The following is a 22,966-nucleotide window of genomic DNA, read 5'->3' on the forward strand; positions in this document are numbered from 1 at the left end:
CATAACCATACCATAGCACTGAGTCACACGCACAACTCATAATATTATAGTACTTATTTTATATTATATTTTCATATTAATTATTGTATCTTATAATTTTATAGAATTCCATATATTATATTTATATATAAAATAATATTTAGGATGTAATGTATGTTACAATGTATTGCTGAGTGCTTATCCGTCCCTGTTTTCAGATGACGGTTTACTAGGAACCACATAATACCAGGCACTGTGGTGTACGTCACGGTGATACGCCTGAGCGGTGTCCTTTTTGGCCGTAGACATGACAATGCACTACTTGTACCGTTCTTCATGATATTATTATGCTATTATTTTTGTAATTATTTTTCTTTTATTTTTCTTTAAGTATGTATTGTAATGTGTTTTGTCTTATGGTAGTGTAATGTGATGTCTTATGTTAAATAAACGTTATTATTATTATTATTATTATTGAAATGTTGTTAAGTATTTTAGAAGACGTAAAAACTACTTATGCGGCTAGTTAATAGAATCAGGCGTTACTTTGCAGAAGTCCATAGCTTAAAATTTAGTTTGTTATTATTTTTAGCAATATTCCGCGAAATAAATCTCAGTAAATGAGTGAGTGTATGCATAGGCATACGTACAGCACCTTCATCCTCTTGACGGACGTTGTTCGTAGAGTCCACATCCTGAGGATGCTCCGGTGTTGGGGCGAAACGCGCGTCGAGGTTTTCAACCTGCACGGTGGTGAGGAGCCTTGCACGGATTTGCCAACATTATTGCTTGTGTGGTGGTGGTGTTTGCTTCGCGGAATATTGCTAAAAATAATAACAAACTATTTTTTTTTACTTATGCGGCGTTGTGTTCTTTTTTGGCACGAGTAAAAATGTTTAAAGGCCAGTTTCTGTTATTCCAAACCAGTAATCCAATTTACTTTTTTCTAGTAGCACTACAACACTGGGTTGGATTACTGGATTGGAATAATGTAAGCCCGGTATTAAGTATTCTCGTTAGGAGAATTTGGACAGTTGGAAATTCAGTGAAGTTTAGTAAGTTCAAAATTCAGGCTGGCTCACTTTTCCATTAAATTATTTATACTTAATCTAAATTTTATAATATCATCTTATCTTTTGAGTAAGTATCAGAGAACGTTGGACCATAAGAGTGACACGATGGAATGGCCCGTTCGGTAAACGTAACAGAGGCAGACCGCTTAAAAGATGGGCAGACGAAGTAAAATCTATAGCCGGTCCAAGATGGACAAACATAGCCCAAGATAGAGAAAAGTGGGCATCTCTGGAGGAGGCCTTCACCCGCGGAGGGGTTCTAGATGATGAATAATTAGTTTAATTCCTACTTATTTAATTTTTTATTCTTAGTGTAATAATCGTCTATGAAATAAAGGCTTTTTTATTTTATTTTATTTCTTTATTAAGTTTCAGTCATCACATTCTTAACAAAATTCATCACTACAACTTTTCACAGCTGGTAATGATGTAAGAACTGCGGAAAATTCACATATTTTACATAATACCCGTCGTGCCCGTGAGTTATTTGGTCACGTATGCTTTTGTTTGCATTATCCGGCATATGAGATGCACATCTCATTTTCCTGGCGTCGGTATGGAAATTAGTAGGGTGCTGATTATGACACCTCCGTGTAAAATATCTTGGTTACGAGAGCAGGTAGTAAGCTTATTTACAGCTTTTCACGTGGAGATCCAGGGTAAGTTTATCCGTCCGGGAAAATAAAGGAAAAGAGAGAGTGCATCTGTGTACTGTGCACACATTTGGGCACTATAAAACCTTGCGTAGGCAGCCCAGTTTTAGTGAAACTGGCCTCCATCACTTACTTGGAGCATTACTTTACGGACATCGTACATATATTTTTATTGTGATAAAAAGAAGGCTAGAACAGTCATCAAGGAGTGACTGAGGTAGACAACTTTATGAATTTAAAAGTTAATCAATTTATTGTAACTAGAGATCGCCCAATGGTCGAAATTCGACCTTAGATTCAACAACATAAGGATTACTACCTATATTTTGTAAAAAAATATTGACTTTATCATATTTTTTTCAACTCTTGTCTCTGGGACTCAGCTGATCTCAGACTGGCCGTGTAGGCATTGTCTAATTGTAGCTAGAATTCAATAAAAAAAAAAACTATAATCCATTTTCAATTTGTCACCTTGTTGTCAACAGACTTCAACCATAAATAAAAGAGTATAATTCGTATATATAGGCTTGTCACTCAAAAATCTGTCATTTTTCCTGGTGTGTGTGTTGTAGTGTGTGTAATGTTTTATTTGTTAAAAAATGTATGATAAAAGCATTATTTCAAAATAATATTAGCTCGATGCACCCCTTCACCATGTAAACTATAACAGTGCAAAATTTCATTCACCTACGTTTCCCCGTTTTTCGTTAAAAAAATGTATGATAAAAGCATAATTTCAAAATAATATTGGCTCGATGCACCCCTTCACCATGTAAACTCAGTGTAAAATTTCATTCACCTACGTTTCCCCGTTTTTAGTCAAAAGGGATACAAAGTTTTTGGCTCACGTTTTAATATATAGATAACAGTTTAGAGTTTTGTATTTAAACTTAATATAATTTTCGTTATTCTACGTGTTAAAATATTGAATATGTTATAAATGTCTGTCTGTCTGTCTCTTACCTCTTCACACCGAAACACCTGGAAATTGGTATGGAGATTGGAGATAACTTAAGTTTAAAAAGTTGAGTTGAAAACCAGTTTTTTAACTTGCATGGTGGTGAGAGGCCTTGCATGAATTTGCTAACATTATTGCTTGTGTGATGGTGGTATTTGCAGGTTCTTGCATACGAGTGTACGCATAGGCAGTGTAATGGAGGGAGGTGCTGTAACGGATGCCTATACGTACAGTCACACATTTAGTATTTACCCATCGCTTAACGTTTATTTCGCGCAATATTGCTAAAAATAATAATATCCTAAATTTTAAGGTATGGATTTTCGCAAATTAACGCCTGACTTGAGTCCCAGGAAAGGACATAGTGTACTTTTTATCCCGAAAGAATTGAAAAATAGTTCACGCGCAAAAAACTAATTTTTGGGCAACAGAAGAGTAGCAGGCGTCCATTTTAATGATTATTTGCGACAGAAATATATTAATACTTCCTTTTTTACGATAAAATAATTTTAAAAGTAAACTAATTCACGAAAAGGACGCCTAAATAAATTATTTTATATCATCAAAGTACAATTTTGTGGGAATACAAATGTTATGGCAGCCTGTCTAAAATGATACGGGTCCTTGCCGAAAAATCACAACACGAAATTCGGATACATTCGAATACAATTTGATTAAATCATATTTATCTTAATTATATTCTGGGTACCGTCAAATTCTTACGTAAATGAGCAATAGGGTCGGTTCACACTGAGCGATGTGCGTAAGGCTGGCCGCATACACTGGTTTTCCGTATTCGATTTCCTAATATATCTCAGATAGAATCTCTGAGAGATAAATTTAAAGAAATTGGTATTCTAACTGTTGCTTCTAAATACATTTTGTATAATGTAATATATGTTAGAAAAAATATAAGTTTTAAAGTTAAAAGTGACATTCACTCTAGGAATACTAGAAATAAGCACAAGCTAGATATGCCGGTGATCAGACTTAGTAAAGTCAGTAAATCTTTTAAAGGTCAATGTATACGCCTTTACAACAAAATCCCAGAAAACGTTCAAAATCTTTCCATTAATAAATTTAAAAAAGTAGTTAAAGAACGTTTGTGTGCCAAAGCCTATTATAAGGTCAATGATTTCATAAACGATGGCACACCTTGGGAGTAGGATGGCTTCTTGCAAGGCTACTTCTTCATTATTATAGGACTTACAATTATGTATGTGGATATTGTATATAATATTTAGTTACAAAATTGTAAACTTTATTTTAAAAGATTAATTTTTTTCTCACTTTTTTTTAAAAAAGTGGGCCCCGTGCGAGTTTCTTACGCCGGTTCTTCTCGCCGGGTTAGTTCCCGAACCGGTGGTAGGCATCATGTAGGACATTCTGAAAACATTTATTTTAAATTTATTCAGAAATAAAACAATTTTGATTTTGATTTTTGATTTAATGTGCAATTTCAATGTGTAACTCCGTGAGACTGGCGCAAACGTTAGTTTTTTCACGTTTGAACGCGCCGACTTGCATTTGAAACGCACGTATGGAATTCGTTCCGTTCGGAAAAGAGCGCACGTGTTCTCAAGTTGGTTTTAATTTAATATTAACTCTGCGTAGCTGGCCTATAGAGTTCTATAGTGCCCAAATGTGTGCACAGTACACAAGACCACTCTCTATTTCTTTACTCTCATAAACTGGACGAATATTTAATGACTTTTTAGACGTTTATCCAACACCACTGTCCACTTGCAAAAACTCAAATTATATAGAGTGGCCGACGTATTTTTCTTATCAATTCAATTGACTTATTCCCAATCCGGGGAGTGTGGCCCAGGATTTACGCTGCTGTGGCCCAAAAGGATTTAGGGGGGATTAATGCAGGACTTATTAAGCTTATTGTAAAAATCCGAGAGTGCCTCACTCTATTTGGCTTAATACGTCTGGATAAATAGATACTCTTTAAAGTTTAAAGCAATTTGGTAGAGTTGTAACTTAATTTCATGTTTAGATAACAGATTAAGTAACAGACAGACATGCGTTTATATTTATTAATATTAGTATAAGGAGGATATAGAGTTAACACAGTAACGAGTCTAAATTACATACAAAATTTTAATGATACGAAAACCGCCGCGCTGTTTGATATTATGTACAGGTCAAATTAACTAGACGCACGGTTTGATGACATCATTATCGAGCTCGGATGTTATAATATAAATGAATCTATACATCTATACATACATACACATAAATAAAATTGGAGTGTCTGTTTGTAATATTGAAAGAACCATTTTTTACTACATGGATATGATCTATATACGATACATACACCAAAACAACATTTTTTACAATTTTTGTCTGTATGTCTGTCTGTCTGTCTGTTTGTTCCGGCTAATCTCTAAAACGGCTGTAGATATTTTGCCGGGACTTTTTTTTGTAGATAGCTGATGTAGTAAGGTGTAACTTAGGCTACTTTTTAACCGATTTCCAAAAAAAAGGATGTTATATTTTACTTTTTTCATATTTATTAGCGGACTATCCATCTTTGTTATTATACTATGTCGACGCGGATGAAGTCGCGGGCAACAGCTAGTTACTAATAATAACCAAATGACGTAGGTCCCCCATCTGCCTAGGAATGAACCTCTCTAATAGTACTTAAAAATTATAATATTTTCAAAAGAATGCCAAAAACATAGAAGCACCAGAATTAAGTGACCACATTAGATACAAGCAGGAACACTAAATATGTTGTCCGTCTGTATTTAATAACTGCTCGGTTGATTTGCTCCTTCATAACAACGTCGTAAACGGAATTTATCGTGCTCTTGTAGTTTAGTGCCCAGTCGCGGTTCCCACTCGGCTATAAGGATATTATATCGGAAATATGAGCTTGAGAGATTTGGAGCTAGTGGACCGATTTAAAACTACATTATCTAGTTTGCTTCTAGAGCATTTCATAAAACGATTTTTAAAATGAATGTAGTATGTTTAAAATACAACATTGTGAACTATAAAAGGCAAGGAAGCATTGGGACTTTTAAGAACAAGATTAATAGCTATTATTATAATAAATAAACTACCTTCTTTAGTCATTAAAAATGGTATCACCGTTCTATAGAGTTCTATAGAACGTTTTGGCCCTGTTTGAGAGAAGTCACTCATGTTAGACTATTTTGAACGTAATTTCTAATATCTATGTTACTGTTGAGAAAATATTGCCTGCAACTTCCGTGCGACAAAATACGTTTATCGCACAGCAATTCTTCATTTTTTTGGGGTAAAACTACCTCATGTAGAGTCTCGAAGGCATACCAAAATTCACTGAAATAAGTCCATCAGTATAAAAAGTAGGTAACAAAGGGATAGACTGAAAAACTTTCGTATTCTCAATATGAGTAAACAGTGTACAACATAAGTGATAATACTTTAGGGTGTGTATGTGGCCCTTATATAAAATTCACCGTAAAAGTAGCAGTGCTGAAAGAGCAATTTTTTTGTGATTTGTAATGGATATTACAAATCACAAAATTGCCTAGCTTCATGAATTTTCCCAAGCAAAAGTTAAAGAAGCTACTCTTTCAGCGCTCCTACTTTCACACCGAACTCTATACCCTATATAGAGTTCGTACCACTTCGCACCCTATGTAGAGTACCCCTGTATACATGCACACCCTAAAGTACTATCACTTACTTTTGTTAGACCCTGCAGATTATGTGAGAATCGCTTTGAATAATATTCTCATTACAAGTTATCATGTCATCAGCAAATTCGCTGGCGCGCAAACAAAATCTGCCGGATCAGAGTCCACAGAAGACCTTAACAGCATGGGCAGTGCAAACAAATTAGCCATTTGCAAACATTTCAGATCGTCCACTTTCATATGCCTGTATTATCCTAGTGTTTGTTGAAGCGAGGAATTGGATAGTATTTCTAGTTGTTTCGGTTTTGTAAAGGTTTTGTTTATACAGTCAATGTTGGCTTGATCAGGTTTCAGAATTAATTCAGTTACGAAACTTCAGTTAAAATTTTGTGTTCATGCACGTAAATGAATATGTTCATGCACGAGGTGGTCTCTTACAGTGATTAAACCACCTTGCGATAGCAATACGACAGGCGATTGACAGAAGATACTGTCTAATTTTGCCGGTTACATATCTGTCACAAGATACACCAATACGACCTGCAAACCTTCATGAAAAGAGCGTGTTCTTCTAATGTTGCGAGTGTCCATGGGCGACGGTAGTTGCTTTTTATCCCGTTTGCTCGTTTGCCCACCTATTTTAAATTAAAAAAAAAATAGCCACCCTGTGGTGGATCGTGCTGAGCCGCTTTTACATTATATGGGTATCTATTGAGCTAGCGGCCTTGAGAGCTTCTTGAGGCAAATCCTCAGTCAGGAGACACCTCACCTTGTCCCAGGATTTGCTACACAAGGCTGCTTCGCGCTGATCGATCGGTTGATAATGTCTAATGACAAAATCCAAATTGTTTATTGCTCACGACGTGATATTGCTCTGCTGTATCAATTTGAGGGCCAGGAAAGAATAGTTTTAATTGTAGTGTTAATTTATCGCAATAAGCATTTCTTAGCAGAGTCTTCTTGTACCTACTATTAGAGAAGTTGATTCCTGGACTAAGTAATTTGGTCGCGTTAAGTTAAACCCATCAGACCGATCATAGTTAACATTGAATTGACATAAGCCAACCAAGTGATATATTTAGGTCGGAAAACATCTAGTTTGTTATACGGTCATGAAATGTTGGAATCGTCTCTCAAATCGCAATGTTTGCTCAATCAGCGTCGTTCGGGAGACAAACGGTCTGTCATTTCCTCACCCACCTGTGGAGCTGACTGAGCTGCAGAATAAGAGTCAGTTCAGACGTAACAACTTGACGATGTGTGAAAGTGATTTTTGTTAAACTTTTAAATCGTGACAACGCTTCGCATTTCAATATTGTATGGCTGAATTTGTTACGTCATATTTCAGTGTGTATTGACGCTGTATCAGAGCCTTGTAGCACTAATCTTTAGGCTATACGAAGCGGGAAAATATTAGCTCAAACGATGAATCAAGGTACCAAAATTCATAACAAATGCAATAAGTTGTATGAATGTTTATCTCCTTATTTTGTTACCAGTGTGGTACCCAACCAAGCAATACCCAACCAAGCAATTATGGTCTCGGGAAAAAGGATAGATTTTATCGCGGAAAAATTACCGGGCTATATAGAAACATAAAAATAATAGTTACAGAAATCTAGCAGCCATAATTAAAATATTCTTTATGCGTTTAAAAAACTAACTTAACCTATTTTAAAACAAACATTCCACAATATTTAAAACCAGGCGAACATAAAATGAAACAGACACTAGAATTACCATTAAAAGAACGTAACAAAATTTGTATTAAAAATTTTTCACTGGCCCAAAATTGTACTGGCTGGATTCCAACACCATTCGTTAGCTGGAATTGCTGGAATTGGCACACTCCATGCTATTGTAAGTCTTGATTGTAGGAAGGAAGTTTTGCCATTGTGGATACATGATATTGATCTATGTATGAATTGCAGTATGTAATGTTTTAAGTGAAAACTTTTTATGAAATGGATCACACTAGAAAATAGCTGATAGTTTTTTGGCAATTATTTTATTATTATTAATTATTTACTATCGATGAACACCAAATGCTTTTGTAAAGTATTTGGTGTTCATCGATAGTCTGATGTGCGTCGTATTCTTTCGTTTTTAACCGAAATATCATGAAATATAATATACTTGGCTTGACACGCTACCGCGTCTAGATTTTTCACTGTATTCAATACTAATTGAAGAATGCCCACAGCTGTGCAGATCATTTTTCCGGAACTGTTCCTTGTCTTTTCCCGGGATCCAAGACGTAAAACATACAAATTAAAGACAGAATTTATATTATCTTAATAATCTTATATATAAAAATTCTCGTGACACAATGTTAGTTACCGTACTCCTCCGAAACGGCAAGTACTGATTTTTTACCAAACTTTATTGGTATTTAGTAGGTAATTAGGTATGCATATTCAGTGGGTCTGAGAATCGGCTACTGGGTACTTTTTATTCTGATAAGTGCATTTGTTGAATAAAATGTAATAGTAAATTATTACACCTCGAGAATCAAGACTGATGGCGAACATTGTTTGTGCGTCGGGATAGCGATGGACGTTGCCATGGTGCCATAAATATTTACTTAGTCACTTCAATAAAATAATATGGACGAAATGCGTTATAAGGCAAAACAATGTTTGACGGGACAGCTAGTAAGTTAACTTATAAGATTCCTGCACATTTTTTATTTCTGACTTCCCTATCGAAACTCATACCCAGCTCATGTTACAATAAGGAATATAATATTATTTTGTGTCAATATTTTAGGACGTAAAACCAGCTAAACTTTTAATTATTTCCAGCAAACAATCAAACTCGGAGACACGTATCAGCTATAGTTAGTGACGTGTTCACGATTTACATAATTTCCAGGGCTGAATGGGGTTCGTATTAAGGGCACATAACCGCACCCTTAATATGCGAGTGAAGGGATGAAACTAAATCAAAGTCCTCAAACTGTATTGGACTAGGGTGCTGCAGATTAAACTTCATTTCGTTACTTCATTATATTATTATGAATGCGAAACTGTATCTGTTGCCTGTCCACACTTTAACTGCTGAACCTATTTGACGAACTCTGTGGCTCAGTTGGTAGCTCAAGCCGGGGGTCGTTGGTTCGAATCCCTGTCGTTGGTTCGAATTCGAGTCCCTGGGTCATGGATGTGTATTAAACAATATGTGTATCATAATATATTAAAAATCTTAAATGTATGTATAGTATAAAAAGTATTAAATATAATTATATCCGTTGTCTTACCCGTAACACAAGTCCTTCAGACTAGGACGAGTCGGCGCATAAGTACCGAAAACTATTCCACCTCAATTTTTTATGCGATCCTCTTCAAATTGCCCTCCTGATGGTATAAATGCATGTTGCCAGGGCGCAACCCGGTGCCATATTGTTTAAACAAACATTGTTTAAACAATTGCAAGGAATTTTTCAACCGAACAATTTTTTTTTATATTCTTTATTGAAATACCAACAAAAAAGGTCCTATGACTTTTTACGATAAAGTTAATATTTTTAAAGATATTAAATTTTAAAAGTTCGAAAAACCTCAAATTTGGGTACTTTCGACCAATGAAAAATATATTTAAAAAATGTCAAAGTAATATATTTTTTTAAATTCTATATACAATAGTTAATTATATTGTTTAAAGAAAAACTATCGTATGTCATTTACCGGGTCTATATTCCCGACTAAATTCCATGAAAATTGTTTCAGCGTCTGAAGTGGAAAAAACAGATAAAAAGACCGAAACATTTCGCATTTATAATATTAAGTAGACATACTTTATAACATACATCTGGTAAACACCGTTTCTTGCAACACAAAGGTATAAAATTCCCATTATATTTTCGTTGAGTAATTTTCCCTACGTCTGAGGCAAGATATAATCTACATCGCTTTTTGCGCCGACAAATAAAAAACACATTTCATATTATGTCAATAGATACAGCTTGTGAATGTGCGTTTTAAAGTGGAACGGACTGTAATCGTGGGTTTATTTTATTTATTTATTTATTTAAGTCAGGCATCTCGGCCCATATTATAAATACCTTATAGACTAACATACATACATTTATACTAAAACTAACACTAAACACGTATTGTCTGCGACGCGGGGCGCGACGTGTTCGGAAGTCGCTACGGAACCTCCTGTAGACGAATCCAATCGGCCAGAACTCCTTCTCGAAGGTCGGTAGATGATGCGTCGGGACCCTCATTTTATTGAACACGCAAACGGATCGCCTGATGGAAAGCGATCGATAAATCAGAGGACTGTCAAAATTAATTGAGGTTTTCATTAAGGTCTCTCCAACTCTCTTACGCGTTTTCTCGTCGATATGATTGTGAAGCTGGCATAGGTGCAATAATGAATCGATGTTGATATAATTTAATTTTTTTTTTTTTTTTTTGGGAAAACTTACAGCTATTTACAACTCCAATAAGATACATATTACACAGCGATATGCCAATTAAAAGTTTCCACTAGTGTAAACATCAATATTACAATAATCGAAATCGTAAAATCTAAGGCTTGAGCCCTTCAAGTTGGTCCATGATCTATAACCATGATTGCGTAACTGTCTATAGCAAGCACTATCGTCGATAATTTGCCCAATCTTTGGCTTCTTTTCACGTTCATGATTACTTGTATTGGTTTTCTAGGAGCCAACTTAGAGAGGACAATAAAATTTCGAAAATCTAGATAATGGTATTTTTATGAAAAAGATTTATTTACATAAAAAAAATAATCATAAGCATTATCTACCTATTGCGTACCAGCAGTATCTAGTACACCTACCTGTTTATTATTTAATCCAATCAATATATTATTATGTTTATGCAGACTATTAAGCTGTATTGTTGGCTGGATAATACTAAGATTATGATGCTCGACTCATGAATACACGTTCGCAATCATCATCATTATCAGTGGCAATGAGTCTTAGTTTAGTCATCCTATTATCCTTCTATTTAATTTTGTAGAGGTTTGTTAGAATGCATGTGACCATGTATAAACTACCTAAAAGGTTTCGATTTTTGTATGCTAATATTTTAAACGCAGGAAGACATAATATGCGTTTTATCAAAAAAAAAATAAGGGGGCAAACAAGCAAACGGGTCACCTAATGGAAAGCAACTTCCGTCGCCCATGGACACTCGCAGCATCAGACAAGAGCAGCAGGTGCATTGCCGACCTTTTAAGAGGGAGTAGGGTAATAGGGAAGGGAAGGGAATAGGGGAAGGAAGTGAATAGGGGAGGGTAGGGGTAGGTGATAGGGCCTCCGGTAAACTCGCTCACTCGGCGAAACACAGCGCAAGCGCTGTTTCACGCTGGGTTTCTGTGAGCCCGTGGTATTTCTCCGGTCGAGCCAGCCCATTCGTGCCGAAGCATGGCTCTCCCACGTTAAACTCAAACTCAAACTCAAACTCAAAACTCAAAACTCAAACTCAAAAATTTTTATTCAGAATAAATTTTTTCAAATATTCTCTGAACGTCGGGGCTACACAGATGCCTACCACCGGTTCGGGAACTAACCCGGCGAGAAGAACCGGCGTAAGAAACTCGCACGGGGCCATCTTTTTCTAAAAAGATGGAAAATTACAAAAAATATATTATTATAAAATAACAGTGTCATTATGACTAAATAAAATACAACGAATGTACAATTATAATACATATTATAATGAAACAGCTCTGCAGGGGGCGACCTTATTCCCATGGTGTACTATCATTCATGAAATCAGTAACTTTATAGTACGCTTTGGTACACAAACGTTCTTTAACAACTTTTTTAAATCTATTAATTGAGAGATTTTGAACGCTTCCTGGGATCTTATTATAAAGGCGTATACATTGACCTTTAAAAGAATTTTTGACTTTAGTAAGTCTAGTCACCGGAATTTCAAGCTTATGTTTATTACGAGTATTTCTCCCATGGGTATCACATTTTTTCGTGAATTGATATATATTCTTTTTAACATATAATACATTTGATAGGACATATTGAGAAGCAACAGTTAAGATTCCAGTTTCCTTAAATTTTTCTCTAAGTGAAGTATTACGGGCCAACTTGTAGATTGCCCGCACAGCTCGCTTCTGCAGCACAAAAATTGTATTTATATCTGCAGCATTGCCCCACAGCAAAATGCCGTAGGACATAATACTATGAAAGTAACTAAAATACACTAGACGTGCTGTAGTTTCATCTGAAAATTGTCTAATCTTACTTACTGCATATGCTGCTGAACTGAGTCTGTCGGCCAACCCAGCAATATGAGGGCCCCACTGAAGCTTGGAGTCTAGTGTAATACCTAAAAATACAGCTGTATCCACTAGCTCCATAACATCACCATTTAAAAGCACATTGGTTTCCGTTTGCCTTACATTGGGCAATTTGAATTTAATACATTTTGTTTTTTTACTATTAAGTAAAAGATTATTAACACTAAACCAATGTACAATCTTTGAGAGAGCATTATTTACTTCGTCATAACACGCATTAAGCCGTTTGATATTGAATGTAAGAGATGTATCATCAGCAAATAATACTATCCCATGTTTATCTTTAATTAAGAATGGCAGGTCATTTATATAAATAAGAAACAGGAAGGGTCCTAATATAGACCCCTGTGGGACCCCCATTTCAATTTTTGCACCAGCAGATTTTTTACCATTTATCTCAACCCTCTGAGTTCTATTTGACAAGTACGATTTTAGGAGGGCGAGTGCTGTGCCTTTTATGCCATAGTGACAGAGTTTCCTGACCAATGTTTTGTGTTGCACGCAATCAAAGGCCTTTGAGAGATCGCAAAAAACTCCTAGAGCATCCTGCGACGTCTCCCAGGCATTAAAAATACTACTGATCAATTCAACGCCTGCGTCTGTAGTAGATCGTCCCTTTGTAAATCCAAATTGTTTATTATGTAAAATATTATTTATATTAAAGTGCGTTAGTAATTGATTCAGTATTATCTTTTCATAAATTTTACTCAATGTCGGTAAAATAGATATAGGTCGGAAATTAGACGGGTCCAACTTACTACCAGATTTAAAAAGAGGTAAAACTTTACTGTGTTTCATTAAATCAGGAAATACGCCACTTTTTATACAATCATTAAATATAGTCGCTAAGTAGGGCGCGATAACATCGATTATAGATTTAATAACTTTCATTGATAGGCCCCACAAATCAGTAGTGTTCTTAATATTTAGTAAATTGAAAGTTTTTAAAATGTCTTCAGGACCTACTTCTTTAAATCTAAAGTCGATATCACATTCATTTACATTTTCTTTAAGTAACAATATAGCATCATCAGGAGAGTCCTTTAGGTTACTTGTAATTGAAACTGGAATGTCAGCGAAAAATTTCTCAAAAGCAGTCGCAACATCATTGTCGGAAGTTATATTTTTGTTATCTATATTTAATTTAAAATCTGAGTTGTGACTGGCGACTCTTCCAGTTTCACTTGCTATTATTTGCCACGTTGTCTTTACTTTATTTTTTGAATTCTTAATTTTATTTCTAATGTGAATAGATTTGGCAGCCCTGCAGACTTGTTTAAATATTTTTGAATATAATCTTACATAGTTTATAAAGTGTTCACTTTGATTTATAGTCCTTTCATTATAAAGGTCATACAGTTTTAATCTGCTTTTCATAATACCTGGTGTAGCCCATTCACTAAATTTACTCTTATTGTTTTTTCCAACTGTCTTAGAGGTGAAGGTAGTATCAAAATGGTTTTTAATTAATTTGAAAAGATTACCAAATGTCATATCTGGACTACTATGATATTCTAAATTTCCAATCTTAGATATAATTTCACCCCTAAACTTCTCAATACGTTTATCATTAATTGGAATACAAGTACTTTTGTTTTTACATACTTTTTTGAAATTCTTGTTCATGGGGAAAATAGCTCGTTGTCCACAGTGATCAGAGCTTAGTATGTTTAAGACTTCTTTCTTTAAGGAGTCTATATTGGTAAAAATATTATCAATGCATGTAGCAGAGTTGCCACTGATCCTTGTGGGTTCATAAAACAAATTTGTCAAATTATATGATCTTAACAAAGAAGTGAATCTAACAGTGGTTGAATTATTGTCTAAAATATTTATATTAAAATCACCACAAAGTAAAATGTGTTTGTTAGATGCACTTATTTTTGTTAATAAAATCTCCATGTCCTTTTCAAATATATCATATAATCCTAGTGGAGGCCTGTATACACATATAATAATAAAGTTTCCCACCTCTACGCAGGCTATTTCAGTTGTTCGTTCTGTAGAGAGGCTCACTAAGTCCTTACGTTCTTTATATTTTAAATTCTTGTTAATTAGTATGAGTGAACCACCTCTTATGGCTTTTTCTCTGCAGAAAGAACTTGCCAGCTGGTGCATACTATAATTTAACATTATTTCATTTTTCTTGAACCAATGTTCAGTAATACATAAAATATCTACATTATTGTTATTTAAAAATAAATCAATTTCTAGTTCCTTATTTGACATTCCTTGTATATTTTGATGCACCAGCGTAAGTGAACTAAGTTTACTATTTTGAATTAGATCTACAGTGCTAGAGACATCCTCTGTTGTCTTATAGTCTAATTTAAATTATTTTTATTTGGAACATATTCCAAGCTGTCATTAGATGTCATATCATTATGACCAAACTGCTCAACAGAAGCAGTTATCGTCCTACTAGCCAAGTTCTTGGCTGAATTTAAAAATAAAAAATTGAATAGCGTACTTGCTATAAGTCGTGTAAAGTAAAATGATAGAAAATATCTATCTAATGTCAACTTACATAATTTATAATTAAGAATATTATTAATGTCAATAATGTTTATCTTATTCTCAGTTTCATTCAATAATATACAATTATTATTAACAGCCTTATACAATTGGCTATTAAGCTTATATCTTAAATAGGTTAAAATGTACGATTCCCCCTGGATTTTACGTAAGAAATCAAAGAAACATCTAGTATTTTTTTCACAATATTTTATATCTTTAGCATAAACGAATGGATCAAAATTGAGCCCACACAATACACAATTAGCTTCAAAGAAAACCCTCTTGTTTTTCGCCATTCCTTGGCTGTTGTTATTAAATGGCAGTTGACACTGGCCTCATTATTTATGGCTTCAGTGAGGGCGCGTTAGGTATCCCTTAAAATTTTATTCCTTCAAGATAATTATAAACGAAGTGTTTTTTATTTTTCTTCGTAAAAATGTAATATTGTAAATGGTCAGGCTTGTAAATAAATACCACAATTTAAATTTTAATAGAAAGCAAGAGTTTTTACGACTGTTCATACGGTTAGGAAGCGCATATTATGCTCTGCGCTTGCAGGTAATTCCTATGCACGTGGTAAGTTCTTAGGATTGAACGTTCCGTTTAGCCTTCTTAGGGTGAAGCCAAACGAGCGTAATTTGTGAGTTGTAAGTTGCAGGATTTCGGTCGCGTATGTACGACGTAAAAGATATGTATCTTTTCATACAAATAATGACTCACAAAATTACGCTCGTGTGAATCAAACTGGACTTTTGTATGAAACTGAACGCAGCAGAATTTCTGCCAGCCGAAATTCTGCGACTCACAACTCACAAATTACCGTACGCTCGTTTGGCTTCACCCTTACTCCCAAAATAATTGAGAATAGATTCAACTATATCTGGATAGGATTTGGTCGTGCGTTGACTAAGTTTATCAAATCATGTTTTCATTGGAATACTTTCTGTACTTTTATTACGAGCAGACTCCGTCTAAGCAATATTAAGTCGATATACGTGGGAGAGCCATGTTTCGGCACGAATGGGCCGGCTCGACCGGAGAAATACCACGTTCTCACAGAAAACCGGCGTGAAACAGCCAAGCGCCGTGTTTCGTCGAGTGAGTGAGTTTACCGGAGGCCCAATCCCCTACCCTATTCCCTTTCCTTCTCTCCCCTATTCCCTTCCCTTCCCATCCCTACCCTCCCTCTAAAAGGCCGGCAACACACCTGCAGCTCTTCTGATGCTGCGAGTGTCTATGGGCGACGGAAGTTGCTTTCCATCATGTGACCCGTTGGCTCGTTTGCCCCCTTATTTCATAAAAAAAAAATAGCAAAATCAGGGTACTGGTCATTAGCACAACAATAACTATACTAACGCTATTAAGAGAACGGAAACAGAATAAAGGCGGTCCGAAACTGCTATACAATTTAATTAAGTTCAAAGTTTTGAATGACCGAAAGTTCGCAGGCTTTTAAGGTGTCAACCCCTACCTACATCACGTTACACTATTTCCGTAATCTATAAATCTTCCACATTGTACACCTGCCTAATGATGGCGCTACGTGGTGAAAATTTTAACGCTTATTCCCTTTATCGTAAGGCTTATATTATATGTTAATTTATATTTGCTTTACTTAAAGTAACGTTATAGATACAAAAAATAACGAAATTAATAAAGTGACGAAATTCTTATTTAATGTTTCTTAGCATTTTAAATTTGGACTGCTGCACTCAGAATCAATATTAATTACATGACTATAATTATTAAATAAAGATTTTGATAGCTACAATCTACAAACATAATAATTGAAGTTTAATCATCATTATTAATTAATGTCTCTGAGTGCAACCGTAAGTGACCAGAAATCTAAAATCTGATAAATCGAAACTACCGTATACCGTTATCTAATTGATCTAAAATTATCTAAAGAAATCGAATCGTATTGTCCGATACTCCGGCTATAGCCAGTTCGGGCTGTGTTAATCCGGTTTCGGCCGGCTCGTGTTTCATTCATTGAGTTATCGATGGAGAATTTTGCATTCGTGTATCAAATGCCATATCAACAAATTGACTTTGCCTTTCGTTAAAATGTGAAACAATTTTTATAAAAATTTTAGTATTTATTTTAGTATCATAGTAGTAAAAATTTATAGGAACGTTTTGAAAATACACTTTTTGCTGCCTACTATGACAGGTAGTTTTAAAGATGAAATAATACGCTTGTTGTTTTATAACGTTATTTTATCGTTAGAAAATAAAATAATTTAATGCACATATTATTTTAAAACGAATTTCTATAGTAATAAGTAATAATGAATGTATTACATAAATATAAATAACTCTATTATTTGGTCTTGAGACACTGCAACGAGAAACCTTCCTTAATTCGTTTGGTACATAATTGTATTTAAAGTTAGCTACAGGAAGACTAGACTTAAATCTTCCAGTTTTAATTAACAGCCAGTGATATAGAAATCTAGAACTCGGAGTACATCTGGCCTCGGCTGAGCCAATTATAAAGTTTAATTACTCGTCAAACTACGAGTGCTAGTGTCATGGTTGTACGGTGTAACTTTGATGTGACGTCGTCGGTCAATTGTTGTGTTGAGAGCTGTTGAGAGCTGTTGAGAGCAATCGTGAAATGAAAGATATATAGATATATTAATAATAGCTCCCACACCGGTTTCGGTGACGGTGGCCGGTTTCATTGAAACCAGGCCAGCTACGCAGGAGTAGCTTTATAGTGCCCAAGTGTGAGCAGTACACAAGAGCACTCTCTATTCCTTTACTCTCATATAACCCAGTAAGACGAAAGACCAAAACGACCGGCGAGAGATCAGGCGCAGACAGACTTTTTACATGCCCATCCGACGCATGGCTCATCTTACTTGTCAGACAATCAGGTGATCAGCCTGCATTGTCCAAACCAAACTTGGAAATATTTTTTTTCAACGCGGGAATCGAACCCAAAACCTCCTTGTCAAGAGCCGCGCTCTATACCACTAGACCATGGAGGCGTTTAATATATTATAGATACTAAAAAATATGTAATGATCTTTGAGGTCGTGGGCGGTGGCTGATCGCGGCAGATGCTTGTAGGAAAAGTATACCGTATTTTGGCAACAACTTTTGGTATAGTCCAAACATCGAGTCATAAAATTGTAAACAAGATTATAATAATATTAGTATGGATTTTGAGTGTTTGAAGCTTACTGACTCTTCTCGTACTAAGAAATTTAGTGAGCACCAAGTTTTAGCCACATCTGTAATCTTCCGTTGATTTACAGTTGCCAGGATCAAAATATTTTAACTTAAATTATTTTAGTTAAGTAGTTCATTTTATGTTAAACAAGATATAGTTCATCCTTATCTGAATATTAATTCGTTTAACGGGTTTTTTTTATTATAAAATTGTGGCCGTCTATGGACTGTTCGTACATATTTTTTTTTTGTTATTTTATTATTAGATTTTTCGCACCAAGGATAATTGAAATAATATTATGAATTTTAATTAATTGTGGTCCATCACGCCATGGACACTTTTTTTTTTAATATATATATATATATATATATATATATATATATATATATATATATATATATATATATATATATATATATATATATATATATATATATATATATATATATATATTATATTATAACGTTTAACGGGTTGAAACCGTACATTTTTGCAATCAAAACTTTAAAACGTTCTATATTCTTTCCCGAGACTTAAAGTATTTTCATTCCACATTAATATTATCAAAATTTTGGCACACTTAAGTAAAAAAGTTACACATTTTCGATTATAATTACTAAAGCAATGCATTCTCTACAAGTCAATCTTCCTGAGAATTCTGTATTGCAGTACTTTACCCAAGATATCACAGAGTCAATTCGAACTTCGCACTTCAAAAGAAATATTTCAAACTTCCCAAAATTATACCGGATGTGGAGGCCATTAGTGTACCATAAAGCCTCGCGAGATCGCGCTGATACTTTAATTAATACCTTTGAAATATTTAATGCCATTAAAACATAAAATATTGCAAACTCAGTACGAAACAAGAGTAATATAATTATGAGTCGAATCTTGCAAACTTATTTTCTGAGGCTCCATTAGTACAAAATGAATGCTAGGAGCTGAAGGTTCATTAAACTTTATAATTGCCTTCGCCGGGATAAATGAGGATAAAATATTCCAACTAATTATATCATAGTGTTCATTTTATGGGCTCATATTAGTTGGGGCCCTTATTAGTTGGGGCCCTTTTTTTCCAAATGTTCACTTTATTTTGGCGTAATTAAATACGAGTATTTTTAACCGACTGGTTAATAACGTAATAAACTGTAAAATAAAAGCTTTTAAAAAAATTCTGAATCCCCAGCATAAAAACATTATTATCAGTGTTCTAAATATACATTGCGTTTAAATTAATAAGTAATTATTTTAACTGGAGACCGGTTTCTGCTGAAAAGTCTACAGGCGTGGTTTAAAAATCAGTTGAAGGAAGACTGAAGAAAAAAATAAAGAAAGACAGCTGAAGATGAGAACTTTCATTTTTTGCCTAACACTACAGGCCATTTAGCCAAGACTTTTTCGTTAATTCGCTATGTTATAGAATCGCCGATCAAAATATTATATGGAATTGACATAAGTGTACCATTGGTACATTATCGTTGAAGGAGTAAATTAAACACAGAATACGTTATCACTGAACACTCTACTCCCGGCCGCGGCTGGTAAGCAAGTGGTCGACAGCTCTCACTCTGGCGACCATCTTGTCACAGCCTCAACCTGATTGGTAGTAAGGCGGCCATCTTTTATTTACCAATACACTACAATAAGCATTCGTTAATATGACGTTGACGTTCTCGTCACTCGTCTTATGTCAATACACATTTTGATCGGCGATTCTATAAAGAAACGATAAAGAAAAGATCTTGGCTCACCTAGTAGTCTGGAAGTAAAGCCAGACTGCTAAACCGATTTTGCTGAAAGGTATGAAGATACTTGAGCCCTGGGAAAGGATATAGAATAAATTTAATCCCGGAAAAATATACGGTTCCCGAGCAATAAACAAATTTTTGCGCAACAGAATAGGCATGATGACTATTTTTTTTTTCTTATCGGTAATTGAAGGACACAAAAAATAGAAACATCGTTGAAAGAAAGACTCTGAATCTCTGATCTCTGAAAAGACTCTGATAGCTTAAAAATTCACCAAGATATGACAATTCAAATATCTCATAAAAAAGACCTGCCCAAAACGCTCCATACAAAGTGCTACGAAAGACTGACGTCAGTCTTTCGTAGTTTATACGTATCGGGAGACAACTTTGTTCGACAGGTATATTAAATATTGCGTTTATGAAAGTAGTTTCATAACAAAAGTTGCTTTTAATTGCATAAGTGATCGAATTGTATACAAATATTATGAAATTTAATTGAAAAAAAAATCGACTTGAATATCCAACTTTAAAGGCGCATAACAAAAAAAATACAAATGCTATCAAGCTGAAATTTTTGAACACTTATTTTTCACCGTGATTTCTGTATTTTATTAACAAAATTCGCTAATCTTTGACCTTGTCATCATCCCTATTGCAGGCGTCATCTAGTATTAAATAATTAATAAAAGGTTGCATCGACGCTACGACGACGCAACGCAATGTGGAATCACTCTTAGGGAGATCGCAGACGGCACACTTTCTGTGTGATCGAGTCAGCGGCGCACATACAGCCTGCATGGCACGGCATGCAGTCTGTGGCGCACATACAGTCTGCATGGCGCGGCATGCAGGCATGTATTTATTATATTTTATCACGCCAAGACTAACAAGAGAGAAGAAATAGAGGAAAGTGTGGAAAAAACGGGGGAAATTATTTAAAATTGCTTATTAACTTAAGAAACTACTGGAGCAATTTTTATGTTATTTGGCACACAATATGAAGAATAAACCACGTGAAAGGACATAAGTTTCTTTTTTGCAGAAGAAAAATGTAGGGTTTCCGGGATATTCCTAAATTACGCGGGCGAAGCCGCGCGGAACATCTAGTTCTACTAATAAAATTAACGTGATTTTGAAACTAATACTAATTTAATTTGTTATCAGCATTTTAGCATCATACACTCAATTTATATTGTCACCTCATTTATTTAGCATGACTGAAATATGCTGGCTATTTGCATGCAAACCTAACCTCAGATATTATAATATTTTGTTCTGGGAAATGAAATACTCATGCAATATGAGCAAAATGATGTCATTTAAATAGACTACTAGCTGTTTGACCGAGCTTTGCTCGGTATTCGATAAAACACGAATAAAATGACATTTTCTAAAAATGATTCCTAGCTAGATCGATTTATTGTCCCCGAAACCCCCTATATACTAAATTTCATGAAAATCGTTGGAGCAGATTCCTAGACCAATTATATATATACAAGAATTGCTCGTTTAATGATATAAGATTACTTAAAAGACAATAATTATATAATAATAAAAACCCCCCCCCTCCCCCACACCGGTTTCGGTGACGGTGGCCGATTTCATTGAAACCAGGCCTGGTACGCAGGAGTAATTTTATAGTGTCCAAGTGTATGCGCAGTACACAAGAGCACTCTTTATTCCTTTACTCTCATAAGTCATAATAACCCAGTGGGACGGAAGACCGACACGACTGGCGAGAGATCAGACGCAGGACCGACTTTTTACATGCCCATCCGACGCATGGATCATCTTACTTGTCAGACAATTAGGTGATCAGCCTGCATTGTCCTAACCAAACTTGGAAATAACATGTTTCTAACGCGGAAATCGAACCCACGACCTCCGAGTCAAGAGCCACGCTCTTAACCACTGGACCACGGAGGCGGTAATTATATTATGATAATATTATATTACTAGCGGCCTGGTACGAGCTTTGCTACGAATAAAGTGAGAAAATAATTGGAACTTGCTTGTACCGACAACACTGAAAAGTGTTTCAATTCGACATTGTATATGGCTGAAGGACTTTGTATCCATGGTCATGAATAAATAAATAAAAAAAATCTATTCGACAGCTAAACCGCCGTTACTAAAATGATCTGCCATATTTTGTTTTATTGTTATATATTATTCGGACAATTAATCGAAATATGACTGCCATAGTGTTTCAAACAGCTTGGACCCCCTGGAATTACGCCGAGATGTAGCTTCACTCTGCATCCTCTATCGGTTGTATCACGGGGAGTGCTCTGAGGAATTGTTCGGAATCATACCACCTGCAACTTTTCGCTATCGTCCCACGCGAAAAACATACCATCCTCATCACCTTGATGAGTGGCAGTCTTCCACAGTGCGTTTTTCGCGTAACTTTCTGCCGCGCACTGTAAAACTCTGGAATGAACTGTCACCAGCAGTATTTCCGGACCGATACGACCTGCAAACCTTCAAGAAAAGAGCGTATTCCCTCTTAAAAGGCCGGCAACGCACCTGCTGCTTGAGAATCAGGCTCCAGTACCCTGAGTCTCAGTAGAATCAGGGTACTGGAGCCCGATTCTCAAGCATCAACAATCGGGGCTTGAAAATCGGACCCCTGATATCGTTTGTCATAGGAAATAAGAAACTTACATTCCAAGATGAAAAAAATAACGTAATTTAAATGCAGCCGTAATCGATTGCGGATATTAAATCGAGTCGGGTTTATTCGATTGTTCGAGAAATTTCATTAAAGTGACTCAGAAACTTTAACTCAAGCTTCGCTGACTATGATCCAAGTTAAGTAAAGTTAGAAATGATAAATTGAATTTTCCACTACGTTTATTTTTTAACGCTTAATGATGTTAATTTGAACTCTAGCAAATCTTCTGCGAG

The 22,966-nt window shown here is 35.2% G+C and overlaps 1 protein-coding gene across 3 annotated transcripts in view; it reads left to right on the forward strand.

Moving 5' to 3' along the window:
- The window catches only part of LOC121734084 (acetylcholine receptor subunit alpha-like 1), a 269,037-nt gene that overhangs the window by 209,405 nt on the left and 36,666 nt on the right, over window positions 1–22,966 (forward strand). The window lies entirely within an intron of this gene.

This window comes from Aricia agestis, chromosome 15 (assembly GCF_905147365.1).
Source record: "Aricia agestis chromosome 15, ilAriAges1.1, whole genome shotgun sequence".
Classification (NCBI taxonomy): Eukaryota; Metazoa; Arthropoda; class Insecta; order Lepidoptera; family Lycaenidae; genus Aricia; species Aricia agestis.